The sequence below is a fragment of the Mesoplodon densirostris genome, chromosome 19 (assembly GCF_025265405.1).
Source record: "Mesoplodon densirostris isolate mMesDen1 chromosome 19, mMesDen1 primary haplotype, whole genome shotgun sequence".
Classification (NCBI taxonomy): Eukaryota; Metazoa; Chordata; class Mammalia; order Artiodactyla; family Ziphiidae; genus Mesoplodon; species Mesoplodon densirostris.
The window spans coordinates 5,148,222-5,161,707 of NC_082679.1; the positions used below are offsets into that span (position 1 = coordinate 5,148,222).

At 44.5% G+C, this 13,486-nt stretch overlaps 1 protein-coding gene across 1 annotated transcript in view; it reads right to left on the reverse strand.

Annotated features, from left to right (window-relative positions):
• LOC132480775 (zinc finger protein 160-like) overlaps nt 1–5,854 on the reverse strand; it is a 70,850-nt gene extending 64,996 nt beyond the window's left edge. The window contains exon 1 of the mRNA XM_060085200.1: nt 5,741–5,854. The gene's annotated coding sequence lies outside the window, so the exon portion shown is untranslated. The remainder of the gene's footprint in view (nt 1–5,740) is intronic.
• Between the last annotated feature and the right edge of the window lie 7,632 nt (nt 5,855–13,486).

Consider the following 13,486-nt stretch of genomic DNA (forward strand, 5'->3'; position numbering starts at 1 on the left):
CTGCCTCTCCTCCTTGCACTCATGGGCAAACAGGGCTAAAGGACAAAAGTACATCTCAGGAAAGCCATCGCAACAGGAATACACACAAGCTGCCACCGAAAGGACACTGGGCATTCAATATGCAGGTCAACAAAGTTGTCCCTCCTGGGAAAACTTACGAGAAAGTAAGAATGTTACGGAGTCCAGTTACAAAGGACATTTGAATCCAGTGAGGGACACTCAAAGACAGGCGGTCCCCAGATTTCTTGTCCCCAAGACAGATGGTCCCCAAGTTTCTTCTCTCCTGTTCTCCCAGCTCACAGGTAATTAAAAAATACCCTAGGGCTTCCCTGGTGGCGCAGTGGTTGAGGGTCCGCCTGCCGATGCAGGGGACACGGGTTCGTGCCCCGGTCCGGGAAGATCCCACATGCCGCGGAGCGGCTGGGCCCGTGAGCCATGGCCGCTGAGCCTGCGCATCCGGAGCCCGTGCTCCGCAAACGGAGAGGCCACGGCAGTGAGAGGCCCACGTACCACACACACACACAAAAAGATACCCTAACTCTTTGAGGGAAGTCTCCTTCATTCCTCCTTAGGTTCTGGACTTTGGCCCACAGTTACCACAGTGAAATCACTACCCCTGATTCGGAACAGATGAACTGCTGGAAGGCAAAGCTCCTGTCCAAGGAGGCAACCGGTCCCTGGATGTGCACAGCCTGGAACACCTGGGGGCTATAGTGGAGTAGTGACACAGCACACTAAACATGGGGACACCTCAACATACTACATGAGGACATCAGTTCTGTAGGGTTTTTTAGCACTCCCTGCATTTTTTGCTATTATTTTGAGTAATTAAGCAGCCATATGGGGTAATAATCAGAGTTGAAATGTCCAGAACAAACGTAGGAACCATCCTCATCAGCTACCTTGTTCCCCTGGTCTCCTGAGGATTATTCAGCCCAACCCACAGTCCCAGCCACTAAACACATCCCTAGAGGGAGATGCTGCAGCCATCCAGGGAAGAAGAGGAACACTGTGCATCCTTCAATGAACGGAAAAGGAGGAAGACTCCAAATAATCCATGGAGAGGGGCATTTCTGTTGAAGGTGATTGATACAGAGGCAATAAAATGTGACACAGATAGTCAGGAGGAGATAGGGAGCCCTCTCTGAGCCTAGACCTGAAGGGAGACAAAGGGCCTGAGCCATGGTGACTTCAAGGCAAAAGGTAAGAACAGGGACTATAATGTCAGACACAAATAGTTTTTGTTTGGAAACACAAAAGGTGAATGTGCCCAGGGTAGAGTGAACCATGAGAACAGGGTCAGCTCCCAGGATGAAGCTGGAGACACTGGCAGGGCCCTGAGGATGACACAGGGCTGAGTAGCCACAGGGAGGAGCTGGGATTTGTCCTGAGGGCAAATAAGAGCCAGTGCAGGTCTCAGTGCCAGGACTGGCATAAACTCTCCTCAGATTTATACTTAAAGCAGAGAAATATTTCTGACTATGGTCACTTCTACTCCGAGCCTGTGGGAAGATAGGAACCCATATACAATTCTAAATAAAACTAGACACTCTCTCCAAAAAGAAGACACACACAGACACACACTCAATCTGGCCAATCACTTCAGGGTCAGTGTTACTCTGACTGAGAGTTTCTGGTCTAGTCTCTCATCTCCATGTTACAAGTGGGCGCCCTGAGGCCCAGAAGGGAGACTTTTCTGAGAAAGTCCTGGTTGAGTGAACAGAAGCAGGTGGAACTGAATTCTGAGATGAGATCCTGAGGGGTCGGTGGGCAGAGTCCGTCCTTGTCGCCTGTCCCATTTAAAACACCATCTTTCAGATGCCTGATCAAAGGAAACTTCTCTTTCAAGGTCTGATCACACACCAAACAGCTAATTCTTCTTTTCCAGAAAAATCACAGTAAAATAATTTAAAAATAAACAATTGCAAAAGCATAGTTGCTGGTGCATAAAACATTGCAAGCATTCAGCTTAGAAACAAGATCTGAGCAAACTTCTTCATCATGAATAGAGGAATAAAAGGGGAAAATATTAGACTAAATGGTTAAACTAGGTTTTGACTGTTAATATAAAAGATCACTGACATATCTACCAAGTACTCATCAAAAGAGTCTAAAATTATTTACTAGTTACCAAAGAACTTTACCAGTATAGAAAGATAAACCAGGGGAAGAACTCAGGTGTCAATTATATCTGAATCAATAAAAAGAAATAATTTGTGAATTTTTAAAATCTAAAGATCCTGCTGTCAATGTTTTTAAAAAATTGAGGATTGGGGCTTCCCTGGTGGCGCAGTGGTTAAGAATCCGCCTGCCAATGCAGGGGACACGGGTTTGAGGCCTGGTCTGGGAGGATCCCACATGCCGCGGAGCAAGTAAGCCCGTGTGCCACAACTACTGAGCCTGTGCTCTAGAGCTGGTGAGCCACAACTACTGACCCGCGTGCCACAACTAATGAAGCCCGCGTGCCTTGAGCCTGTGCTCCACAACAAGGGAAGCCACCGCAATGAGAAGCCCGCGCACCGCAACGAAGAGTAGCCCCTGCTCGCCGCAACTAGAGAGGGCCCACGCGCAGCAGCGAAGACCCAGTGCAGCCATAAATAAATAAATAGATAGATAGATAAATAAATAAATAAAGGATTTATCATATTTAGAAAAGAATCAGGGCATGGTCGGCAGGTGAACTGGGGGGCCTCCGGGAAAGGCTCAGGCTGCGTCTTGCCGAGCCCCAGAGCCCTCGCCGCAGGGCCGGAGCCTGGAAGAAGCAACGAACTGCTCCCCCACCCCCACCTCCGTGACCTAAAGGCAGCGGCCCCTCGGAGCCGAGATCCCGCCCACCACCCCTCCCACCACCTGGTCTCTTGACCCCACGCTGCAGGGGTTAGGCAATGCCTCCGGCAGGCCACCGAGGACGTGGCCCCTTTGGGCATCGGGCGTGGCAGGGCGTGGCAGGGCGAGAAGAATGGCGCCGCTGGAACTCACCAGCTGGAACTCACCATCATTAATCGTTAGAGAAATGCAAATCAAAACTACAATGAGATATCATCTCACACCAGTCAGAATGGCCATCATCAAGAAATCTAGAAACAATAAATGCTGGAGAGGGTGTGGAGAAAAGGGAACCCTCTTGCACTGCTGGTGGGAATGTGAATTGATACAGCCACTATGGAGAACAGTATGGAGGTTCCTTAAAAAACTACAAATAGAACTACCATTTGACCCAGCAATCCCACTACTAGGCATATACCCTGAGAAAACCATAATTCAAAAAGAGACATGTACTAAAATGTTCATTGCAGCTCTATTCACAATAGCCCGGAGATGGAAACAACCTAAGTGTCCATCATCGGATGAATGGATAAAGAAGATGTGGCACATATATACAATGGAATATTACTCAGCCATAAAAAGAAATGAAATTGAGCTATTTGTAATGAGGTGGATGGACCTAGAGTCTGTCATACAGAGTGAAGTAAGTCAGAAAGAGAAAGACAAATACCATATGCTAACACATATATATGGAATTTAAGGGAAAAAAATGTCATGAAGAACCTAAGGGTAAAACAGGAATAAAGACACAGACCTACTTGAGAATGGACTTGACGTTATGCGGAGGGGGCAGGGTAAGCTGTGACAAAGCGAGAGAGAGGCAAGGACATATATACAGTATCAAATGTAAGGTAGATAGCTAGTGGGAAGCAGCTGCATAGCACAGAGAGATCAGCTCGGTGCTTTGTGACCGCCTGGAGGGGTGACATAGGGAGAGTGGGAGGGTGGGAGGGAGGGAGACGCAGGAGGGAAGGGATATGGGAACAGATGTATATGTGTAACTGATTCACTTTGTTATAAAGCAGAAACTAAAAAAAAAAAAAAAAAAAAAAGAATCACATGAGTAGAATACATAAGGCTACCAAACTTATTTCACAAGTTAGTAATTATTTGCAGGAAATTAGATATCTAATGCACTAGGATATATGCAAAGTTAAAAGAAAGACATAAATGTAAAGAAACCAGAGAGAAAAAAGTAAGTCCATTACAGAAAAACAAAATTTTTAATGTTTCTTTAAAGAAGCACCATGTAGTGAGAGTCAGTCATTTCCTGCCCCACTGGTCTCTCCCCTGTCCTCTATTCCACGCCGGGAAATGGAAGGGGGTGACCCACAACTCTCTGAGTCAACTCACTGCCCCTTGGCTGAATAGGGATTGCAAAGGGAAGTTTTCTTGTCATACAAACAATTACAAAATGCACAAACCTTCCAGTTTTGCAGTACAAATCCTCACCTGTATAATTTAACCAAGCAAAATTTCAATTTATTAGAGTCTAAAGCCAGAAATCAGTATATCATAACTTAATCGTCCAAATCCAATCAACTCACCCCCAACCTGGACCCAGTTTGCCCTCTACCTGCACAACTATGTGTTTCCATTTTATTGTCTGTTTCTTTCCCTTTTTTTTGGTACGCGGGCCTCTCACCGTTGTGGCCTCTCCCGTTGCGGAGCACAGGCTCCGGACGCGCAGGCTCAGCGGCCATGGCTCACGGGCCCAGCCGCTCCGCGGCATGTGGGATCTTCCCGGACCGGGGCACGAACCCGTGTCCCCTGCATCGGCAGGCGGACTCTCAACCACTGCGCCACCAGGGAAGCCCTTCTGTCTCCTCCTTTTTGATCTCATCGACTCCCCTGGTGCTCCTGCTGGCCTGTCCACACATTTCTGCCTCTTTCTTCCCTCAACTCTATTCCCTCTCTGCGCGGCCCGTGACACCCTTCTGTCCCTGTTACTCTCCCTTCCGCCCCACTCTCCGGCACCCCAGGTGGCTGTGCTTCCTTCCTGCTCTCTCTCTTCCTGTGCTCTGCTAGCCACAAGTTGTCCTGTTTCTCTCCCAGGACCAGGGTGCCCTGAAGGCCGTGGTTCCACCTTTTATCCTCTCCCAGACTTTCTGTGCAGGGCCTCACCACTGCTGCTCTCCCTACTACCGCTGATCCAGGGCCTCTCTCTACGTTGCTCTGCAATCCCTGGAGATCCGCCGTTTTCATTGACTTCTCGATTTTATTCACCTGCTATTTTCAAGGCGTACTTAGTCTCCTTCATTTCACTGTCTCTTTATAAGCTCCTCAGCCATCCTCTACGTCTCCATCCGCTCTCCCTCATTCTTTCCACCCTGTCAGCTTTTCTATTTCTCTCGCAGTCGCTCTGTCTCTGCTCCTCCAGTTCCCCCTCGCCCACATATTTACAGAGACCGAGACGGAATAACATACCGCCTACCAGAAGAGACCATTCTCCAGCGGGGTGGAATTTCAGACGGAAGAACACTGGGTGTCACACGTCTGGCCCAGGTCACTCCCCACCCCCCACGCCGGGTGAGGGGAAGGTCTGACTACGAAGGGGAGGCCGGGGGAGCAGAAGCACCGGCCTGAGGAGATGCGAGGACGGAGGCGCTGGGAGGGAGGGGTTCTCAGGAGAGGGGCGGGCTCTGCAGAACCCCAGGACCGGGGGGAGGACGCGGCCTGTCCGGGAGCGGGGCGGCCGGCGCTGCCCTCCAGGGGCCGAGGGCGAGGCTGGGGGGCGCGAATCCACCTCGCGGAAGGGGACTTTACAGGCGGCGGGAAGGGGCGGAGGCAGTAAGGGATTTTAAGCAGGAAAATGTCGCGAATGGATGTGTCTACCTGGACCGAAGGCAGAAAAGCCAAGGGCACCGGAACCGGCCTCTGAGCGAATTCAAACCCAAAGGAAAACATGCCCGACCTGTAACGGCGACGTCTGGATTTACTGGAAGCATAGGGCCGGATGCTGGGATTTACGGTCCTTGGTGACCCCCACACTCTGAGGATGGAGACAGGGGGGCCGCGCGGCACATATTCACACCAGAAAAGAAAACTTACTCTCAGCAGGGTGACCTTCTCTCCGCGATGTCCGCTTCCGCTTCCGCTATTAACGGCGCGAGCGCGGAGTTAGAAGCAGGGCTTCTGGGGGCGGGGCTTGGGCGAGCGCTAGCGGCGAGGGGCGGGGCGAGGAGGAGCCTCTGTCAGTGCAGCGAGCGCCGTTAGGCGGGGCAGAAGGCGGCGAGGGGTAGGTTGGTCCCTGCAGCTTGAAGCTGCTTGTTTTAATTTACTGTTTGCTACAGTTTTAAGGCAAAAGCTTACCGTTGCTTGGGCCAGTTATAACGGAAACTAAGATGTTTCCTCCTAACGAGTCGAGAATGGTGTCAATAAAAAGCTGTTTTTGCCAGCAGTTTGCTGACGTGTCTAAGTGAGTTGAAAATGTATATGAGATAAAAGGTTCCAGGTAGGGCTTCCCTGGTGGCTCGGTGGTGAAGAATCCGCCTTACAATGCAGGGGACTTGGGTTCAAGCCCTGGTCTGGGTAGATCCCACAGGCTGCTAGAGCAACTAAGTCTATGTGCCACAGCTGCTGAGCCTATGCTCTAGAGCCCGTGAGCCACCACTACTGAGCCCATGTGCCACAACTACTGAAGCCCACGTGCCTAGAGCCCGTGCTCCGCAACAAGAGAAGCCACAGCAACGAGAAGCCACGCACCGCAATGAAGAGTAGCCGCCGCACCCCGCAGCTAGAGAAAGCCCTTGAGCAGTAACAAAGACCCAACGCAGCCGTAAATTAATTAATTAATTAATTTAAAAAAAACCCACACCTGCTACATTCCGCTTCCTAATGCACACAGAACTCATGGTGCAGTATGACTGTTAGAAATACTTGTGAAATACTGTTCAGATGAATTGCCTAGGATATTTTCCACTTGTTTCATGAAAATTAATGTGTGCAGGTATTTATCAGATTATAAATATGAATCATAACTTTTCAAGAGGCTTTTTGAAAGGCTATTAAAAATTTAAGTTATAGTAATAAGCATTATATCTCAACTGTTATAAAATTCCACTTTGTGAATCCTATATGATACATATGCATGATATATATTTATTTATTGAACTATGGTTGATTTACAATATGACATAAACTGCATGTGCACAGCATAGTGATTCAGAATTTTCATAGATTATAAAACTTATTACAAAATAATCGCTATGATTCCCTGTGCTGTGCAATATATTATTTAAGATATTGCTTATCTATTTTATACAAAGTATTGATAGCTTGGCTCTCTCAATCCCATACTCTTATCTTGCCCTTCCCCTCCTCCCTCTCTTCACAGGTAACCTAGTTTGTTTTCTCTGTGTGTTCTGTTTCACTATATACATTCTTTTCTAGATTCCACATGTAAGTGATATCAAGTAGTATTTGCCTTTCTCTGTCGGACATATTTCCCTTAGCATAATATGCTCTAGGTCCACCTATGGTGCTGCAAATGGCAGAATTTCATTCTTCTTTGTGGCTGAGTAATATTTCATTGTAGATATGTATACCACTTCTTCTTTAATCCATCTTTTTCCTTTTTTTATGGCTTAAAAAAAAGAAATTTATTTATTTTGGGCTGTGTTCGGTCTTCATTGCTGCGCACGGGCTTTCTCTAGTTGCCGCGACCAGGGGCTACTCTTCGTTGCGGTGCATGGCCTTCTCATTGCAGTGGCTTCTCTTGCTGCGGAGCACAGGCTATAGGTGCGCGGGCTTCAGTAGTTGTGGCACGTGGGCTCAGCAGTTGTGGCTTGGGATCTCTAGAGCGCAGGCTCCGCAGTTGGGGCGCACAGGCTTAGTTGCTCTGCGGCATGTGGGATCTTCCCGGACCAGGGCTCGAACCCTTGTCCCCTGCATTGGCAGGCAGATTCTTAACCACTGCACCACCAGGGAAGCCCTAATCTCTCTTTTTCTTGATAGACACTTGGGTTGCTCCCATATACTGCCTACTGTAGATAATGCTGCTATGAACATTGGGATGCATGTATCTTTTCAAACTAGTGCCTCCATCATTTCCAGATATATACCGAGGAGTGGAATTCCTGGATCAAATGGTAGTTCTATTTTTAGTTTCCTGAGGAAGCTCATTTTGTGAGTCATATATTTCATTATTGTTTTCAAAAATACACTTTGCCCAATTTATCTATTTCATTTGCATTTCTTCCATTTTACTTCACTGAAATGCCTGGAGGATGCATAAATCAAGGGGTTGTTTTAAGATTTGTGTGGCATGTACACAGAGAAATGACAGATGCAATGTATGAATTCTATAACCAGGAAGACAGAATCTCCTCACATTTCAAGTTTATTGAGACAACTGGAATAGTACCAGATAATGAACTAGTCTCACAGTGGCGTAGCAAGAGACTTATTGCTAATGTGCAGGTACATCACTGGGATTTTATTTTATTTTTATGATTATGATTATTATTATTTTTAGCCAGGTTCTATGGTATGTAGGATCTTAGCTCCCAAACCAGGAATTGGACCCACATCCCTTGCATTGGAAGCATGGAGTCTTAACCACTGGACTGCCAGGGAAGTCCCTATCTGGCATTTTGGAAACACAGTCTGTTAATTTTACCTTTAAAATGTCTCTCTCACAGAAACAGACTCATAGAGATAGAAAATTGACTTGTGGTTGCCCAACGGGGGTCGGGAGGGAGAGGGATGGACTGGGAGTTTGGGGTTAGCAGACGCAAACTATTACATGTAGAATGGATAAACAACAAGGTCCTACTGTATAGCCCAGGGAACTATATTCAATATCCTGTGAGGAACCATAATGGGAAAGAATATTTTTTAAAAAAGACGGTCTATATGTGTATAACTGAGTCACTTTGCTGTACAGCAGAGATTGACACAACTTTGTAAATCAACTATACTTCAATTAAAAACAAAAGGTATCTCGGGGCTTCCCTGGTGGCACAGTGGTTGAGCGTCCACCTGCCGATGCAGGGGACACAGGTTCGTGCCCCAGTCCGGGAAGATCCCACATGCCGCAGAGCGGCTGGGCCCGTGAGCCATGGCTGCTAAGCCTGCGGGTCTGGAGCCTGTGCTCCACAACGGGAGAGGCCACAACAGTGAGAGGCCTGCGTACCGCAAAAAACAAACAAACAAACACAGAAAAGGTATCTCTCCAGTTCCTCCCCTTCTTGCCGTTGTTCCTATCATCATGTCTTCCGTCCACTGGTACAATGGAAACTGCAACTCCTCTCTCCAACACCTTGTAGGCCATGGTTAGTAAATCGGAACAATTTTCTGAATTCAACATGGAGATATTAGCTTGTTTCTTTTATTGTATAATTTGCATACAATAAAATATACAGTTTTCACGTTCACCATACAGCGGGATTTAGTATGTTTGCAATGCTGTCCAACAACATTTACATCATTCGTCATCACCTCTTAAAAAAAACCTGTACACATTAACAGTTACTCAGCACTCTACCCTGAGCCACAATCAAATATTTAGCTACTTTCCATCTCTACAGATATGACTATTCTGGGCATTCTATATATATTAAGTCACACAATATATGGCCATCTCCCTTCTTGTACTTGGCATAATGCTTTCAAGGGTCATCCCTGATTAACTTTTATCAGTGCTTCATAACTTTTATTTCTGATGAGAAACATTCCAGTTTGTTTAAACATTCATCATTTAATGGAGCTTTGGGTTCTTTCCACATTTTGGCTATTATTTTAAAAATGCTTCAGGCTTCCCTGGTGGCGCAGTGGTTAAGAAACCGCCTGCCAATGCAGGGGACACGGGTTCGAGCCCTGGTCTGGGAAGAGCCCACATGCCGCGGAGCAACTAAGCCCGTGTGCCACAACTACTGAGCCTGCGCTCTAGAGCCCACGAGCCACAACTACTGAAGCCCCCAGGCCTAGAGCCCATGCTCCGCAACGAGAAGCCACCACAATGAGAAGCCCGCACACTGCAACGAAGACCCAACGCAGCCAAAAATAAATAAATTTAACAAATTTAAATAAATAATAAAAATAAAAACCGCTTCTATCAACAATCTTTTATAAGGTGTTAACGTGGAAAATGTTTACAAATCCCTTGGGTAGATATGTAAATGTGGCTTGCTTGGTGGGTTATTGTGATTTTTTTGATTTTTTTTTTTTTTTTTTTTTTTTTTTTTTGCGGTATGTGGGCCTCTCACTGTTGTGGCCTCTCCCATTGCGGAGCACAGGCTCCGGACGCGCAGGCTCAACGGCCATGGCTCACAGGCCCAACCGCTCCGCGGCATGTGGGATCTTCCCAGACCAGGGCACGAACCCGTGTCCCCTGCATCGGCAGGCGGACTCTCAACCACTGCGCCACCAGGGAAGCCCTATTGTGATTTTTAAGAAATGTGGATTTGGTCATTCGAATGAGTAGTGCATTATTTCCACTCTCATCTTATTTGGCAAAACTGGTTGACTTGAATTTTAAGGATCAGTAATATTTTATTGCAAACTACAAATAAAAAGGAAAATGGTAATTTAAGAAAGAATTTATATTAGGACCTACAACTTTCCAAAAGTAACAATCTGTACAAAAGGTTGCCACAAAACTAATCACCAAATATGTTCCCAGTCCACCTGTGCTCATCTATAAATTACTTTATTAAGATGAAATGTAGCACACATATGTATGTCATATTTAGTTTCTAACTAGTAAAATCAGATCTACATTGGATAATGATATTTTAAAAGGAGAATGAATCACCCAGGAAATAATCATTTGCGGCTAAACTAACATTTTGAAGTCATTAAACTCCGATTTTTCAATAAACAGTATGGTAACAACAACAAAAAAGAATTATTTCCTGTCTTACAGAACAGCATAATTTTAAGGTAACATTTTCAGGGCTTACCCTCAATTGAATATATTCTGTATTTTCAAGGAAATACTTCTTTTTTATTTACTTATTTTAAAACATTTATTTATTTATTTTGGCTGTACCAGATCCTAGTTGCAACAAGCAGGATCTTTCGTTGCGGCATGGGGGCTTCTTAGTTGTGGTATGAGAACTCTTAGTTGAGGCATGCGTGTGGGATCTAGTTCCCTGACCAGGGACTGAACCCAGGCCCCTCCATTGGGAGCGCAGATTCTTACCCACTGGACCACCAGGGAAGTTCCACTTCTTTTTTTGATCGAAGGATAGCTGATTTACAATATTGTATGAGTTTCAGGTGTTCCACAAAGTGGTTCAGTTATATACATTTTTTTCAGATTAATCTCCATTGTAGGTTTTTCCAAGATAGTGAATGTAATTTCATATGCCATACGGTAAATCCTTGTTGCTTATCTATTTTATGTATAGTAGCAAGTAAATCCTATTTGAGCCTCTAGTATTTCACAGAAAGTATTTAATGTTCCTTCCCCAATATTTAACATCTCAGGGTTAACATCTCAGCAATTATATTACTATAGAGTCTAATATTAAAATATATTTGGAGGTGATATTAGAATATTTCCCAACTACAAGCCTTTGTATATTTCTCACATTCAGCTAGGATGGCGTGGATAAAAAACATCTCAAAATGGATTCCTTTACTTCTTATCCTGATACTGGAATCAGAATAACTACATCACAATTGGAGAGGGAATTCTCTGGCAGTCCAGAGGTTGGGACTTGGCACTTTCACTGTGAGGGCACCAGTTCAATCCCTGGTCAGGGAACTAAGATCCTGCAAGCTGTGGGGCACAACCAAAAAAAAAAAAAAAAAAATTGGAGAATGATTTAAGTGTGTTTAGAATCAGACACAGCAGAAAGGAAATAAATCTGTGAGTTAGAAAACACAAGGGCTCTAAAAACTTTTCCTTGACATTTTGAACATCAGGCAAAGTAGCCCAGTGTTACATGGAATATTAGCCTATCATGATAAAGAAGAAAGTCTTTTGATATAATCTGTCCCTGACACCTTTTCCCTTTACTTTTTTTCTCTATTCAAGAGGGAAATATGAAATTTGAAATTTCATTATTATTAAAATTACAGTGGCCATTTAATGCAACTGGCTCATAATCTTCCATGAAAATGAGACAAAACCTAAAATTGAAGAGGGTTTTGCCTCTCAGCCTTCTTCGTCATCCCGCAGCCAGGTTGCTACGAGGACACTGAAGACTTAAGTGCTCACGGTGGTAGAAGGGGCAAAGGACCTATCACACCGCCCACGGCACCCTCTGGACTTCCTGTTTGGTGAGAATGATAAACTTACTTCTTTCAGTTATGACCTGAGAAACAGAATTATTATTTTGTCACGGGCGTGGAATGGAGCACGAATGAAAGAATCCTAAACTTAAAATGTTGTGGATGAAAAGTACTTCATGAAGACATCTCTTCACTGATGAGTTAGATCTGTTGAGCTCATGTGGGAGAAAATGTCACAACGTGTGAATAAATCATACTGTGAGAATTTATGACAAATGGTCAGAACGTTCAGGTGTAATGTTAATGGAGTAAAGAATGTGAGGCCACAAATGCAATTATGTTTATCTGACCATTTGACTTACTGACCTATAAGCCAATGCATTACACAAACCTTCTTTGCACTGATAAACGCATTCACTCACCTGTCAGTTGGGAATGCTTCCAGTCACTGGGTATCTAGCAGGAAACAAAATCAATACCCTGCCTTCAAGGAACATATATTTTCTACAAGGGAAAGTCAGCAATAATTAAATCAGATATGATGGTGTTAAGTACGATGAAGGTGTACACGTACAATGAGAGAGCGACAGGGTGTCCTGATGTAAACAACGTGTTCAGGAAATGCCCACGTGATAAGAAGATATCTGAATAAAATCATGAATTAATTGAAAGAGTGTCATGCGAATACACATTGGGACCATGAGACAAAGAAGGTAAGTGGCTTCTGGCATCCAAGAAAGGCAAGAAAACAAATTCTGCCCTGGAATATCCAGAAGGAGCACAGTGCTTTGGATCATTTTACACATCTCACCTCCAGAACCATAGGAGAATAAATCTGTGTTCCTTCAAGGCCCTCAGTTTGTGGTAATTTGTTACAGTAGAAACAGAAAATTTAATAGATTAATGTATGTAGAGAATCAAAACAATCTATACAAATTTCTAGAAAAAGTATAATTTGCAAGATGTCAGGGAACAATGTGCAAAAATCCACTGTAATTTTATACACATGAAATTTACAAATGGAAATTGAAATTAAATATATAATACGATGTTTGCTCAAAAAAGTAAAAGTAGAAGGAAAATGTGTAAATCTAACAAAGTTAGGACTTTTATGCTGAAACCTACAACTATAATGAAACAAAATGACCTTCTATTTAGGTCATCTGAGCAAAACATACCATATTCATTGAATTGTTAACAAAATATACCAGATTAACTGACTGGAAGACACAACATAGAAATGATATTAAAATGCCCCAAATTGACATACAGGTTTAATGTGTCTTCAATCAAGATTTCTGTAGATTCAAACAAGATTTTTCTAAAAATAATAGGGAAAGGCAAAAGAACTAGAAGAGCTAAAATACCTGAAAAATACTGAAGTGGCTGGAATCACTCCACATGACCTCAAGATTTCTAATATAGTGACAGTTATCAAGACTGTGTGGGATTTGTGCAGTGACAGACAAATAGACTA